General features: G+C 39.4%; 1 protein-coding gene and 2 non-coding genes across 4 annotated transcripts in view; 1 reads left to right on the forward strand and 2 right to left on the reverse strand.

Moving 5' to 3' along the window:
- EcR (Ecdysone receptor) overlaps window positions 1-14,121 on the reverse strand; it is a 62,899-nt gene that overhangs the window by 40,993 nt on the left and 7,785 nt on the right. The window lies entirely within an intron of this gene.
- TRNAR-ACG (transfer RNA arginine (anticodon ACG)) lies at window positions 8,526-8,598 on the forward strand. The gene has a single exon. It is a non-coding gene; the product is annotated as a tRNA-Arg (tRNA).
- TRNAK-CUU (transfer RNA lysine (anticodon CUU)) lies at window positions 8,698-8,770 on the reverse strand. The gene has a single exon. It is a non-coding gene; the product is annotated as a tRNA-Lys (tRNA).

Consider the following 14,121-nt stretch of genomic DNA (forward strand, 5'->3'; position numbering starts at 1 on the left):
AGAATAGTACGAACCAGCGAGACACATTCGAGTCCTGGTAGTGAAAGGACTTATGTTTGGTCTATATTATAGAGTATTAAAGACTCTTTAAGATGGTCTCTTTTTTTTGAGAAAATACATTTTTTGATTCCGGAAATTCCGGACATTTGACAAACATCTGTACAAATCTTATAAAATAACATTTGGCTTTTGGACACATTTCTATTTTGTTTTTACTGAGGGTTGCTATTTCCGTGCTAATTTTAAAATATGTTGGATGGATTTAGTTGTAAAGTCACGTACTTTTCCCATTTCGTTTTTGAAAATCTAAAATTTGAAAGAATTTTTCACATATAGTACAATTATATATGTTTTGAAAAATGCGCTTTTGAGTGAAATGGAAAATATTCAAAATATTTCACCATCACTGGGAGCGCTTTATTTGTGTTTCAAATTCTGTTTCCGTTTAGAGCTTCGGGCTAAAGTCAAATCGCTGCCAGCACACTCCCCCGCATACAGAACCGCCCCTCCCCCTACCGGCCGCGTCGCCATCTGGCGGAAGGGAAACAAAACAAATGCAAAAATATGCTTCGGCCGCTGCCTGTTTGTCCCAACTGCTTCGCCAAAGACGATGACTTATCAAGGCGAAATGAAACGATTGCTTTCTCCGCAGCTCCCTCCCCTCTCACCATCCTGCCCCCGCCCCTCCACCGCTCCACATTTCGCTTCTCTGCCGCGGGGTCAGTGGCAGTTATCATTGCAATTTTGTAATCAGTTGCGACTCAAGGTTAAATTCTCGCAGGCACAGTGGGGCAAGTTGCTCGTGCCAGGCCAAAGTGCCACTCCCTGCATTATTAAGCAAGTTGGTCTCAATGGCTTCATAAACATAAATTAAGTTTAATAGTAAAAATAGTTTAATTATCTTAATTATTCCCGAATTAAATTCCTAAATAAATGCAAGCAATCTCTGTCATGACACACGAGGAGAAAACAAAGCCAAAATAATTTCAAACGCAATCGAATGAAAATATACGTAGAGGTACTGTTGGCATTGTGTTGGACCTCATCCTTCCATCCCTCCCCCATTCCTCCTGAATTTATTTGCTTATATTGAGAGTCTCCATATTTGATTTGCATTTGTGGGAGTGTTGGTGTTTTGGTGAAATATTTTGGGTCATTTGCCCGTCTGGCTCATGAATTCTGTATAATATACACACTTTCCGAATTTTATTCGCCTGCGGATGCACATTAGAGTGAGCCTTGGGCATACGAAAGTGGGTAACCCTTATCAGTAAAGCTTAAAAATATATACAAGGTATATTTTATTAAATGTAATAGCTGAGTCTATAAACACATATTTTATAGTTTATTTACATAATGGAAAGCCCTTTTAAATGGCTTAGTAGTATTTGATAATTTTGACATTCACGATCCCTAAACCTTATAGGAGTTCCCCCGCGAGGATGTACCTACTTCGACTTTATCGAATGCAAGCACTCCACACTGGTTTTTGTTTTCGATTGTCGCACTCTTGATTTAGATTTATTATGGACAATGATACAATTTCTCAGCATTCACTGGATTGGTATTGTGCTCTAAATTGGGCCGCCTCCACCCCACTCGCCTGGAGCTCCGTCTGGTGTGACAATGCCTGGGCGGAGGAACGAGTCGATCGATTAGCGTCAATTGTTGCTGGAAGTACCCGAGTTCGGCGGAGATGTCGGTGAACTAATTAATCAATTCAATCGATGTGGTTTTTCGAATTTTATATTCAGATATTTCGAAACTCTGTCAAGGCAATAAGTTTGTAGGAATTCACTGGGCGAAGTGCATCTCCGTCCCTCAGTACTTTTTCAGGCTCTCCCTCAAAGTTATAATACTCCATGGGGACTAACTTCATGGGATCTTGTCTGACAAGATATTGGAATCTTCTAACATAGAAATAGCTTAGTATTTTTGGGAATTCCGTAATGAGACTTCTAGAGGGACTCTACAATTGTCTCTACTTTGTTTATGCCAACCCGTAATGTTACGACTGTGGGTTATGGGGCCTGGGTTTCGTAACGCAACCAACGTCATTGGGGCACCCTCATCTTCCGACTTGTGCCGACCTTACTTACCGGCTAGGGCTATTGTCTGTGCACTAGCCATCAGCTTGAGCCAAATAGGCCATCAGTCGGAGCCGCGCCCATGAGGACCCTGGACGGGCGGTAATGACGCATTGTCGAGGAATATATCAGTGGATGCGTCTTACGGAAGACCACCTACGCAAGTGGGAGAGTCGCAGGACAGGAAACGGCTTATATTAGTTTCCTATTTTTAGACCAGTCCAGTGCGAATCACTTTATACTTGACCAGCATCGAATGGCATTTGCATAGGTAATTTGTTGCCACTCGGGCGAGAGCTAGAACTCCCCAACCGCAAATTATTTCGCACATTAACCCACCGGCGGTGGCGGCACAATCTAATCGTTAATTGGCACACTAACCCCGAACAGAAACAGAAATGGGGCTGCCATTGGCCCCATTCCACTCTCACTGACAAAAATAGTTTGCGAAGGTTGTTTGCCAAAAAATAGTAAATAGAAAAAATCAAACAAAAGCGAAAATAAACCGAAACCGAAAATGAAAGTGGAAGTGGAAGTGGCGGAGACCAGAGCGAGGGTGGGCGAGCAGATAGGCGCAGCCGAGCACAATTGGGAGCGACCTTGAGATAGTGCCCTCATTTGTGCACTTGGTGTTTGTTTATTTACCGTCCTAACAATGGGAATTTGAAAAGCGCAGAAAGATAACTTTCATCGAACTCTCTATACCCTATGAGCTTAGTCAGAGGCACAGCCTGCAAAGGCGGTTTCTAACTGAAACCTGTTCCGATTTTGGGAGATTTCAAGTAAAAAAACTAAAGCTAACAAATCAATATTGACGCATGCCATCGTAAAGCTAAATACATAATAAATAAATCATCAAACTAAACTGCACAAGCTTTTTAAAAGGTTCAGTAACCCGACAAATAACAGCCTCTTGGGGATTTTTAGAAACAATAACCAGGATTTGCTCGATTTCATTTAAGAAATAATTTTAATTTTTTGAAGATTAATAAAAGCTCTCGTGGGTTGTTTTATTAGTTGGCAGTGTATTGAACCTGTTAGGAGCATTGACACCTTGGCGATCGCTTCTCGGGAGGTGTCTGAATCATAGGAACCACAATTAGATAAGATTAGATTCAAGTCTATAGATCCAGAAAATTTCCAAAAATTAGGCAAGACCCTAAGGGGCTGAGAGTGAAATACGAGTGTACCAAAGAATTAAGGTCAGGGCTGTCTATCAGAGAGGTGGGGATATCTAAAGTGCTCCCGAATTATCAAGTGTCGTCTGCGGGTACTGTGTATCTGTGAATCCGTATCTGTGTCATGCGAAAACGAAATGCGACCGGCACACGCACCTACACAGTTGCGCGGCCAGTAAGTGTTCATGACTTCCATTCTAATTCATTTAAATGGCTCGAACACTCCGGCCCACTTCTCCCGCTCCCTGGTCTCGGCCTTTGTCTGAAAGCCAGACGAAATTTCTATACGGAGTGCAGCCGATGGCGGCCATTTTGGTTTTACTTTCGTCGTTTTTTCTTATGTTTTTTTGTTTTGGTTATATTATTCTCTTTTTTGCTTTTTGTTTTTTGGCAAAATTTCATTTTGCCTTTGTATTGCCGAATCGCTGTTATTGCTGCCGTGACCGTGTCTGTGGCTGCCTTGCGCCCGCCACTCCCCCTGCCTGAACGCGAGTGCTGTGTACGGCAGCTGCCACGCCCCGCCCGGGCCAACTCACACACGCCTTCGTATAATCATCGTCATTGTGTCTTGTTTTGTGAAGCGCAAAAACGTGTTCCCATCGCCTGGCTTTTATATTTTGCAGAGCTTGTAAATAACTGTCAACCGTTTTTTTTCTTGCGCTCTCGTTGCGAGCAGAACCGAAAAAGTTCATACTCTCTCGCTCTCGCTCTGAGCAAGAGACTTTTGCTGTCCTTAATTCTGTTTTCTGTTGAGCGCTTTTCGTTGAGCCTTTTTATTTCGGTCGTTTAATGAGCAGTGCGTGAAGAGCGGAACGAGAAACGCTCGCACAAAGAGAGTCAGCAAAAGACCGATTGACCGAAAAACTCAATCCAAACGGTCTTTTCATTTACTTTCGTTGTTGTTGCTTTCGTAATTATTATGTTTTTACTGCAAAAGGAATGCAAAAAAAGTTTCAGACAATGTTGTTTTTAGATTTTTTTTTTTTATTTTATATCTTATATTCATATTTTTTGTAAAATTTTTTATATTTATGTGTTAAGCTTAACAACTAGTAAGGAGTTTAAATTTTCTGCGCTAATCGAACTTCTTCGTTCACTTAAAATAAAATGTAGGGCTGAGAATGCCCGTTCGACGGAGACTTGCGTTGCAGGTGTAGCCAGCACAACCTGCGCTAGTGCACTTATATGCGGCATCCTAAGTTTCAAATCATTGAAAAAATCCAATATGTTGCAATTTAATGGCAAGCGACCAAATGTTACGTCGAAGTTTTCAATGTCAGCATAAATTTTGGATAGTTTTGTAGAAACTGGATCTTCTTTGTTTTCCGAAACTGTCTGAAAATCGTCCAAAAATGCCGAGAACAGGGACTTCTCTTCAGATGAGGATGCGGTTCAAATTGACGAGGCAGTGGAAGCAAACATCTCTTCATGCACAGGAGTTTCGAGCGCTGCAACATTTCGTGTTTGTGCCTTTAATAATAAAGCGATAATAAGTATAAAATGTATTTTGGATTTTAGTTTAGTACAAGTATTAGTTTTTGACGAAGACAATTTTAATTAGAGTGTCAAACCTACAACATAAACAAAACAGGACCCACATTTCAAACATTCTACGACATACGGCTTACTTTTTTCAACTCATGTAAACGAAAAGCAGTTTTTTTTAAATTAGCCTTTGCTAAGGATTTTTGATTAGTCGACAACATACAATTTACACGAGGATCCATGTAAATCGCTGCCAACAATGCATCATTTTCTAATAATTTGGTTTCCCTTATTTTGATTTGTGCCGATAGTTTTTTTTAAATTAAATTGTAGCTATTATCGCATTTCAATTTGAGTTCCATCCATATTACGAAGAACTCACTATAAACTAAATCTTTGTTTTGTAGCTTTAGGGTTGCTTGGTATGTGTCACTGAAAGCGTCAATGTACGTCTCGATCCAATCCCAATCGGCCTCTACACAAATATTTGGCCGCGTTGCCAGGAAATCCTTTAAGTCAAATAGTTTCTTTAGCATTAAATACGTCGAATTCCACCTTGTAGCAACGTCGAGCGATGGCATGTTTTTTTCATTCTCAACTAAAATACGTCTGCATAGATTTTATAAATATGAAGTATTTATAATATATAAAATTTATATATTTATATATAATTATATATACATATACATATATATATATTTATTTATTATTTTCCCCGATTCATCCCGATTGGAATATAAATTTATATATTTGTACTTCTATAACTTATAACTTACCTATATGTTTCTGTGCGCAGCGATTTGCATAATGTGCGACAGGCACTTATTCTATCGGCGATCTCCTTTGTTTTGTTTACATCAAATACGCACAGTTGCAGAGTGTGTGCTGCACATCTCACTAGGTGTATATTAGCACTAACCATACAGCATATAGACAACCCATTTCATACAACGAAAATGGACGCAAAAATTTCTTGCGACAGGCCCCAGCAGGCCCCAGAGCGGATTTCTTACGCTCATCGTTCGTTCATCTTACGCTCATTCTCTCATTAAATTTTTTCTGTTTCTCAGTCTCTAAACGGAGCGCGATGAAGAAGGTTGGCCTGCGCTTCGGTTGATCTTTGTATGTATGCGTGTCACACATTCACATACACGGGTGTTTGTGTGCGTACGATTTCGTTTCGAAGCCAGCGCACAAAATTTGGATTTTTCTTACTTTTCAGGCTTGCTACCCTAACAAAATTCGGGTATTCGTTATTTGATGAAATGACGAAAGAAATTTATTATTATTATACATTTATTATTTATTATACATTTTTTATTTATTTAGGAATTAGATTAAGTGTTAGTAGTAAAATGTTTTCTGCAAATATATATTTTTACGAATCATTAAAAATCAATATACTGAGAATGTGTCAGAGTATATTTCAGTCGGAGTCCATGCCTACTCTAACGATGGAATGATTTTTAGGGGAGGGTGAAGACACGAAAACAGCTGATGGACTTGTTTACCTTTTTTGTTTACAATTTTTCAGGCACTTGTTATTAATTTGGGTTATTGTGAGATGGAAATGACGGTGTGTAAATACGGTAGTGACATTTTTATATTTATGTATATTTATGTATATATTTTAAATTACACTGCAGATCATACAATAAGAATCCATATAAAAGCATAAAACCAATGTATATATATATATATATATATATATATATATGTATATATCTGTAACAATTTAACTTTTTTAAAGCTCCAAAATATATAAGGAAATTATTAAATTAACGACAATAATTTAATTAAATCTCACATTAAATTTAATTTAATAAAATTATTGCCGTTAACAAAAACTTAAAAGCAATCGGCGTTTTAAGTGACTCCGACTGAAATATACTCTGACACATTCTCAGTATATTGATTTTTAATGATTCGTAAAAATATATATGCAGAAAACATTTTACTACTAACACTTAATCTAATTCCTAAATAAATAAAAAATGTATAATAAATAATAAATGTATAATAATAATAAATTTCTTTCGTCATTTCATCAAATAACGAATACCCGAATTTTGTTAGGGTAGCAAGCCTGAAAAGTAAGAAAAATCCAAATTTTGTGCGCTGGCTTCGAAACGAAATCGTACGCACACAAACACCCGTGTATGTGAATGTGTGACACGCATACATATAAAGATCAACCGAAGCGCAGGCCAACCTTCTTCATCGCGCTCCGTTTAGAGACTGAGAAACAGAAAAAATTTAATGAGAGAATGAGCGTAAGATGAACGAACGATGAGCGTAAGAAATCCGCTCTGGGGCCTGCTGGGGCCTGTCGCAAGAAATTTTTGCATCCATTTTCGTTGTATGAAATGGGTTGTCTATATGCTGTATGGTTAGTGATATTAGCCAGTTCAATAGAATCCAGTTCTTTCAGAAGATTCTCACTTTCTATGTCTTCTTCAAAAAGGGATTCCTCTGTCGCATCATTTAATACCTGGACGACTTTTATCATGTTTCGTCCATTATCAGACGTAATGCTGTGTACGAGAATATGAAATTAAAACAAAAAAAAATCACATATTTTTGTACATACAAAATTGTATGGAATTCAATTTTTACCTGTAAATCTGATCAAGGGATATGCCATAATCATCTAAGATTTGAAGAATTTTTGTTTTTATATATACTCCAGTGTGAGATTCCCCGAGCTCAATCATGCCCAAGGTCTTCACAACAATCTCGGTTTTAGCCAGGCTTGCATGGATCATTTGCAAATTGATGCCTAGAATGGCTTTATTCATTCTGGTGGCAACGTCGATTTTCAGCGACACCATCTTTCCCTTCGCAAGTGCCCTTATATTTTCTTTAACAAACTGTTCTTTGATTGACACAAAATTCATAATATTTCTAGACGTTACAGGGTTCATGCCAAGTGCATTATATATTGGATCCATTATTTCGTTGAACCCTTCACTGTCTAGAAATTTGAATGGTTTTCCGTCTGTGGTTACAATTTTTATCAAGGAAGAAACAATTGCTTGTTCACTCGTTTGATACGATATTTTTCGTTTTTCTTCGCTGTCTGTTAACTTTGTAGATCCAGAATTATTCCACTCGTTGAAAATGTCCATATGCTTCGTTGTTAGATGGCGTCTTAAATTTGTGGAATGATTCCCGGACAATTTAATTCCGCAAACATTACACATCGATTTCTTTTCGACCGAATTGAATTTAAAAAATTGGTGCACATTTTTGTTACTGTCTCTTCCCATTTTACAAAAATAATTAGTTAACACAGTTAAACAACGCAACTTAACACACTCAATACACGATCGCAATTAAACATCTAACGATTTGCTTGCCTATGCGTGTAAATGTATACCAATACATACGCAAAAGACTTTTTGCTTCGCTGAAAACGACAAAACGGTCTTGCAACAACCGAAACAAAACAGAATACAAAAAATCGGTTTCGCTCTGAGCGCGAGCGAGCACATTAAAGAACCCATGAAACGGTTGCTCTCTGAGTCTTTTCGTAAAGAGTCAGAAAGAGACACTTATTTGCAGACAACGAGAAACGGTCGACAGTTATTTGCAAGCTCTGATATTTTGGAATTTTTGTTTTAATACGAGCTAGTCACTTGCGTCTACTCTTCTCCCATGCTTCCCTTTGTGGCCAATAAAATATTCAAGTTCTGCCGAGTCGGCTAGAACTGATTCTTTTATGAATATTTTAGGGCCCCGCTCTATAGACAAAACGAAGAGGTGTTTATCAACCGGTCCTGTGGCGCAATGGATAACGCGTCTGACTACGGATCAGAAGATTCCAGGTTCGACTCCTGGCAGGATCGCATGAAATACCTTTTTTCTTCCCATTTTTTAAATTAGGAAAACAAAATAAAAAAGAAAAGCCTAACTGTAGAAAAACAAAAAAAAAAAAAGTTTATCTTCGCCCAACGTGGGGCTCGAACCCACGACCCTGAGATTAAGAGTCTCATGCTCTACCGACTGAGCTAGCCGGGCACTTGAAGTTCCGTTCTCAAAAGGCCTTCTTGCGAAGAACCAGGTACTATTTCTCAGATACTAGGCAAGAAAACTAATGAAAATAAAAGTGCTATGTTTAGATCCCCGTCCATTATTCTAGTTTTTTAGAGAAAGAGAAATTCAGGTCAAACTAATTAGCTCGATCCAGTGAATTAAATCAGTGATTTAATGCGATCTGCGACCCTGAAAAGCATAATCAGAATGCACGTTGCCACTGAACAACCCGCTTATCCACCTAGCCCCGCTATTAAAGTTCATTTGCTGCAAACTATTTGCTTAATCACTCGAAGCGGAGAGAAGGAAATTTTATTCAGTGTTTAATATCGCGGCTCCCGCTCCCGCTCCCGATCCCGCGGCCGCTCTCTGCGGCTCTCTGCACCGCTCGCCACTATTCATAGATTTCTATTTCGTTTTCACCCTGACCCACCGCAATAGTTTTCGTATTGCTCGCCTACCCCTTTTCTCCGCCGATAGCTGCAGCCGCAACAACAATGCCAACTATTTATGGCAAAACCAATTGCTCCACTGTTGCCTGGCTTTCTATCACAGTTTGTGGCGCTGCTCCTCTTCATTGGATTTGTTTTTGTTTGTCGCTTCCCGTGTTTACTTCTTACTTCTCTATTGGCCTGTACATACATTCGTACATGCATATGTATGTATACATATGTACATATGTTTGCGGTTCATTGAGTTCCCAAGCGATAACTAATGCCCGTCACACGCACATTTTACGCATAGAACTCGCAGAATGAATGGCTGCGGCGCGTAGACACGGCGTATGATTCATATTTCGCATACGCCATGTTGTCTGCCACAAACCAAGCTGTTATAGCATAGGATCTGCATTCGAAACGTGCGAGAGTGTTTTGAATAATATTATCAAGAATTAAAGGTCGTTTTTAACTACATTTTGCATTAACAATTTATTTGAAATTCGTCTTTTAGAATAAAAACAGTAAAAGCAGTCGAAATTATAATCTTTTAAGTAAAGCTTCTTTAAAATTTTGTGTGGCCTCTTAGTCTTTGTTTTTTATTTTCAGTCGGCAGTGATTTGAAAAGCTTTGTTCTCATTTACACAAACTGTATATATGTATGTACTTATACTTATGTATGTTTATAAATATAAATATTTTTTGAGCAAAATTTTCAGGTATTATCAGAATTTATTGCGTTTTAGGTTCATTGTTTCCCCCAATTGAACAATGCTGTTTCCCGCAAAATATAATCGAAATTCTGAGGTCATGTGTATGTGCTTCGTTTGTGTGTATGCCTGTGTACTGACGTTCAAAACAGGTAAGTTAACTTAATTAATTTTTTCGGCAGTATAAAAGGGACAGGTTATTTTTTTCGACTCTGACTAAGCCCACGAGTGCAATTTGTATGTACATTACTCGGCACCCGATCCTACAATGGAAATAGAATTCTGACATGACATACACTTTCGCTTTCGAGTGGAAATTAACGGCGATGAGCGGCGCAACAGGCGCTTATCTCGCCAACTGGCGAGTCGACTGGCGAGTGCAACGAATACATATTTAAGTACATACCTATTTACATACATGGGTAATGTAATGTAATATTGTACCCTAAATAAAGATTTGTTTGGTTGTTTCATAGAAGGTTATCCAAATGGGTCAAAAAAAGTCCAAAACAAATGCTGAAAATGTTAATAATTAAGATATAGGAACTCCAGTTACTGACTGGGTAATTCTCAAAAATAAATCAAATTTAAACTTTCTTTGCTGATAATATTATGGGATGTGTATGCCTTAAACTTGACACATCTTGAGACATGTATTTAGTATTCGTCACGACATCTATACACCCCATTCCGAGAGCATGACACTCGGGGTATTTATCTTCTGGCTGAGATACAAAAGTTCGCGAATAACGCAAATAGAAAAGAAAATAAGAGTGCGAGGAATCGGGAGCAGAGCGGGCGAGCTGCCATTAATTAAAAGAAAAGAGGAAAAACTGCAGAGAAGGGGAGACCCGTCTTGTTTGTGCTTTCATCTCAGTATTGATTGATGTCTTCAGTGCTCTCAACACACACACCCAAGCGGCGATAGCTCAGATACAGGTGTGCGTCTATGATTAATAGCTAAATAATGTGGGTACAATGCACCCGAAACACCAGATACTGTATCTGAAACAGCGATATGATGCGATATTGAAGGACGCAGATCTCTCAGAACTATGCACCATAATCAGGCATCCTTTGTATTGTCTCATCTATTGCCGCTCGGCGACTGAATGGATTTGCTTTAAATGCGAGATTCGGAGAAATGAGTCTACGTGCACCGTAATGAAGTTTATTTTTAGCGACCTGGCATTTCAACTTGTTTTTGCTCAGCGGCCATCTTGATGACGTTGCTGACTGTCGGGCTGACTGACTGACTGACTGGCGGATTGACCGCCCGACTGTCGGAGAGCGACCCCCAACAAAACGCATTCAGATAATTGTCTCGGCAGAGAGAAAAAAAGCACCATATACGATGACGACTGATGAAATATACAAAGACCACGGCCCTCCCGGCTCCCGCCCGCCCCTCGGGGTGTATATGTGTTAATGGGTCTCTGACCTGATTTAATAATAATAAATAAACGGGCATGGCTGTGTGCGGGGTCTAGAGAACTTGAGACTGCTAGGAGGGGTACAGATACGAGCTCCAAGAGACTAAGCAATAATAGTGTTCTCTTTAATTGAAAAATGGTAGATACACAGTTACAGTTACAGCATTTGAAAATACTTGTTGAAGATTTTTGATCCAAAATCTTATAAGAATAAATTGTATACTGAACTGCTAACCATTGTTTTCCAATCAAAACTTACAATAATCTATAGTATAGATTCTATTGCCATATATTATTCAATAGTTCCTACAACTCTGAGACGCACTGTATCATAACGCCGAAAAATAATAAAGCGAAAATTATCTCGACCGTGTGTTTATTGTTATTTATTTATTTTTATTTTTATTTTTTGCAAACTCTATCGGTGTGAGTGTTTTTGCGTCTGGACGTGGAGCTGTGTGTGTGACCTTGAAATGGGTTTCTCTTTGTTGTTGGCACATTTTTGGAAATTATCGCTCGTGTTTGTATATTCGCTTTTTATACGTATGTATATACATACAAACATACATGAATGTTGAATGTACATATGTATGTACATACATCTCTCTCCGAATTCGCGTGAAACGAAAGTCACTCGTCGCTTTCATTTTGATTTTGTGACAAAATGCAACCAGCTAAAACGATACATATACATATGTACATAAATACATACTGATGTACTCAGATATGTATGCAGGGGAATGTGTGCAAAAATAATAAAATAAAAAGAAACCAATCGAGGAGGAGAAAAATGAAATGCGCTCGGTAATTATCAGAGCCGATGCCATGAAATTAATTATCTTTTTACAGAGATGTACGATAAACTGTCGCGACTCGCCAAAAGCCAAAGTTCGCTGTATTAATTCAAGGCCAGCCGCGATATGCGAAAAAGTGCAAACAGCAGTCCGCCCGCCAACAACAAAAGCCCCAACCCCGTCCCACTCCCAGTCCCAGCCCCAGCCCCAGCCCCAGCAGCGGCAATAGCAGTGAGTGTTCCATGTGCACACATGCTATATTTTAATACTCATACGCGAACCAACCTCCATCCCATCACAAATGTATCAGCGGAGCCAGACGCGAGAATCGCGATTCGCCTGCCAATAGCATCTCTTGCGGAGAAAGATTGAAATATGTACGTTGATATGGATCAATATAATGATATTGGTTACAAATCTAGGACCGTAGGATCCATAAGTAGAAATTAGAAATTGGCCCCCCCAATACTACCTTCCCATTCTAAACTATTCATGGAGAAGGTCGCAGTGGCATCTGATGCTCTCGCTTGCAATTGAAGGTCCTCCAGCCAGGACACCCTTCTCTATTTACCTTTCTGGTTGTACATTTTCTAAACAACTGGTAACACCTTCTACAGCACGTACCTCACGTTCAGGAGGTATTCTAACTAAGTGGGAATTATTAAATAAATCTTGGTAGCAAAAGCAAACAGGGTAGTGTTTTATAAGATAATGTGGATCCAAAACAAGGAGCTTTTAGGGAGTGGATGTGGCTGCCAGGATAAAAATCGAAAATTGTTTGACTTTTCTAAAACTTCTTAGGGAGTTTAGTGAAATCACACCTCTATGAGTCACAATCTGAAGTATTCTTTCTGACTATCATTTACAAATAAATATGTACATACATACACATTCTGCTGAAACCATATGCCTGTAGAATATTTCAGATATTTTTCCCATTTTGAAGATTGAGAAACAATCCTTTAGTGCAGTAAGCCACTAGTGATTTTACTTCAATATACTATGGTTATATATCGGGAATTTTAGATCCGTTTTCGAACGAAACTTGATAACTAACTTCTTTATGATTTCAGCTCGTCATTATTGTGCCGAAAAATTTCACATGAATTTCAAGGACAAACTGGATTCGCAAATGCACAGCCACGTGCGAGTGTGTGAGTTCGGATGTGTTTGTGTGCCAGGAGAATTTGTTATTTTTTTCGAATGTTCTTTGTGTTTGTGCGAATTAATTGTGAGGGTTCTGCATGAAGCCCGGCCACACACCGACACACCGACATACTAATGGCATTTGGCCTATTTATGCTTCCACGTATTGAAAACGCACACAGACGCAGTGGCAGTGGCAGTCGTATGTGCACCAGGGTCGTGGCGGGGACGCTCGCCATCCAGGGTTTCAAATTTGTTTTAACCCTTCGCCAGCTCCTCATGTGCTGGGCCCTGAGCTTTGGGGTAACTTTTCGTTTTTCGAGCTCTGAACCGAAGCCGGCGGCTGAAATGGAAGTTAATTGGGTTACAAGCTCACTGGGTTAGCCAGGGGTGCTGCGGAAAGCGTGTAAGAGCGCTCCATGCACTGAAAATAATCTTCAGTCCTCCGCCTCTCAGAAGTCTTATTAGTATCCGACTGTTCCGAAAGCTCTACATCGTTCAGCTAAAGTGTACTTGGGTAATGTATTCCGCTACGTACAACCACTGTACATACATAGATAAATACATATATGCTTTCAAGATCAAGGTCAAGCCATATACACACTTTTCGGTACAGGGACGCTTCCATGGAGGAAGAACGAAAAAAGAGAGAATCGCAAACATGTGCCAGCTAACGTATAAACAATGGCTCTGCCTTTGCACCGATACTGAAGTCCGTCCGCTGGTCCGTCCGGGCGTCCGACTGTCCGTCTGTCCGTCCGCCAGCTCTGCGCTCGTTTGCAGTAGTTAAGCAACCCCTGCAGACCATTTGACACA

This window comes from Drosophila bipectinata, chromosome 2R (assembly GCF_030179905.1).
Source record: "Drosophila bipectinata strain 14024-0381.07 chromosome 2R, DbipHiC1v2, whole genome shotgun sequence".
Classification (NCBI taxonomy): Eukaryota; Metazoa; Arthropoda; class Insecta; order Diptera; family Drosophilidae; genus Drosophila; species Drosophila bipectinata.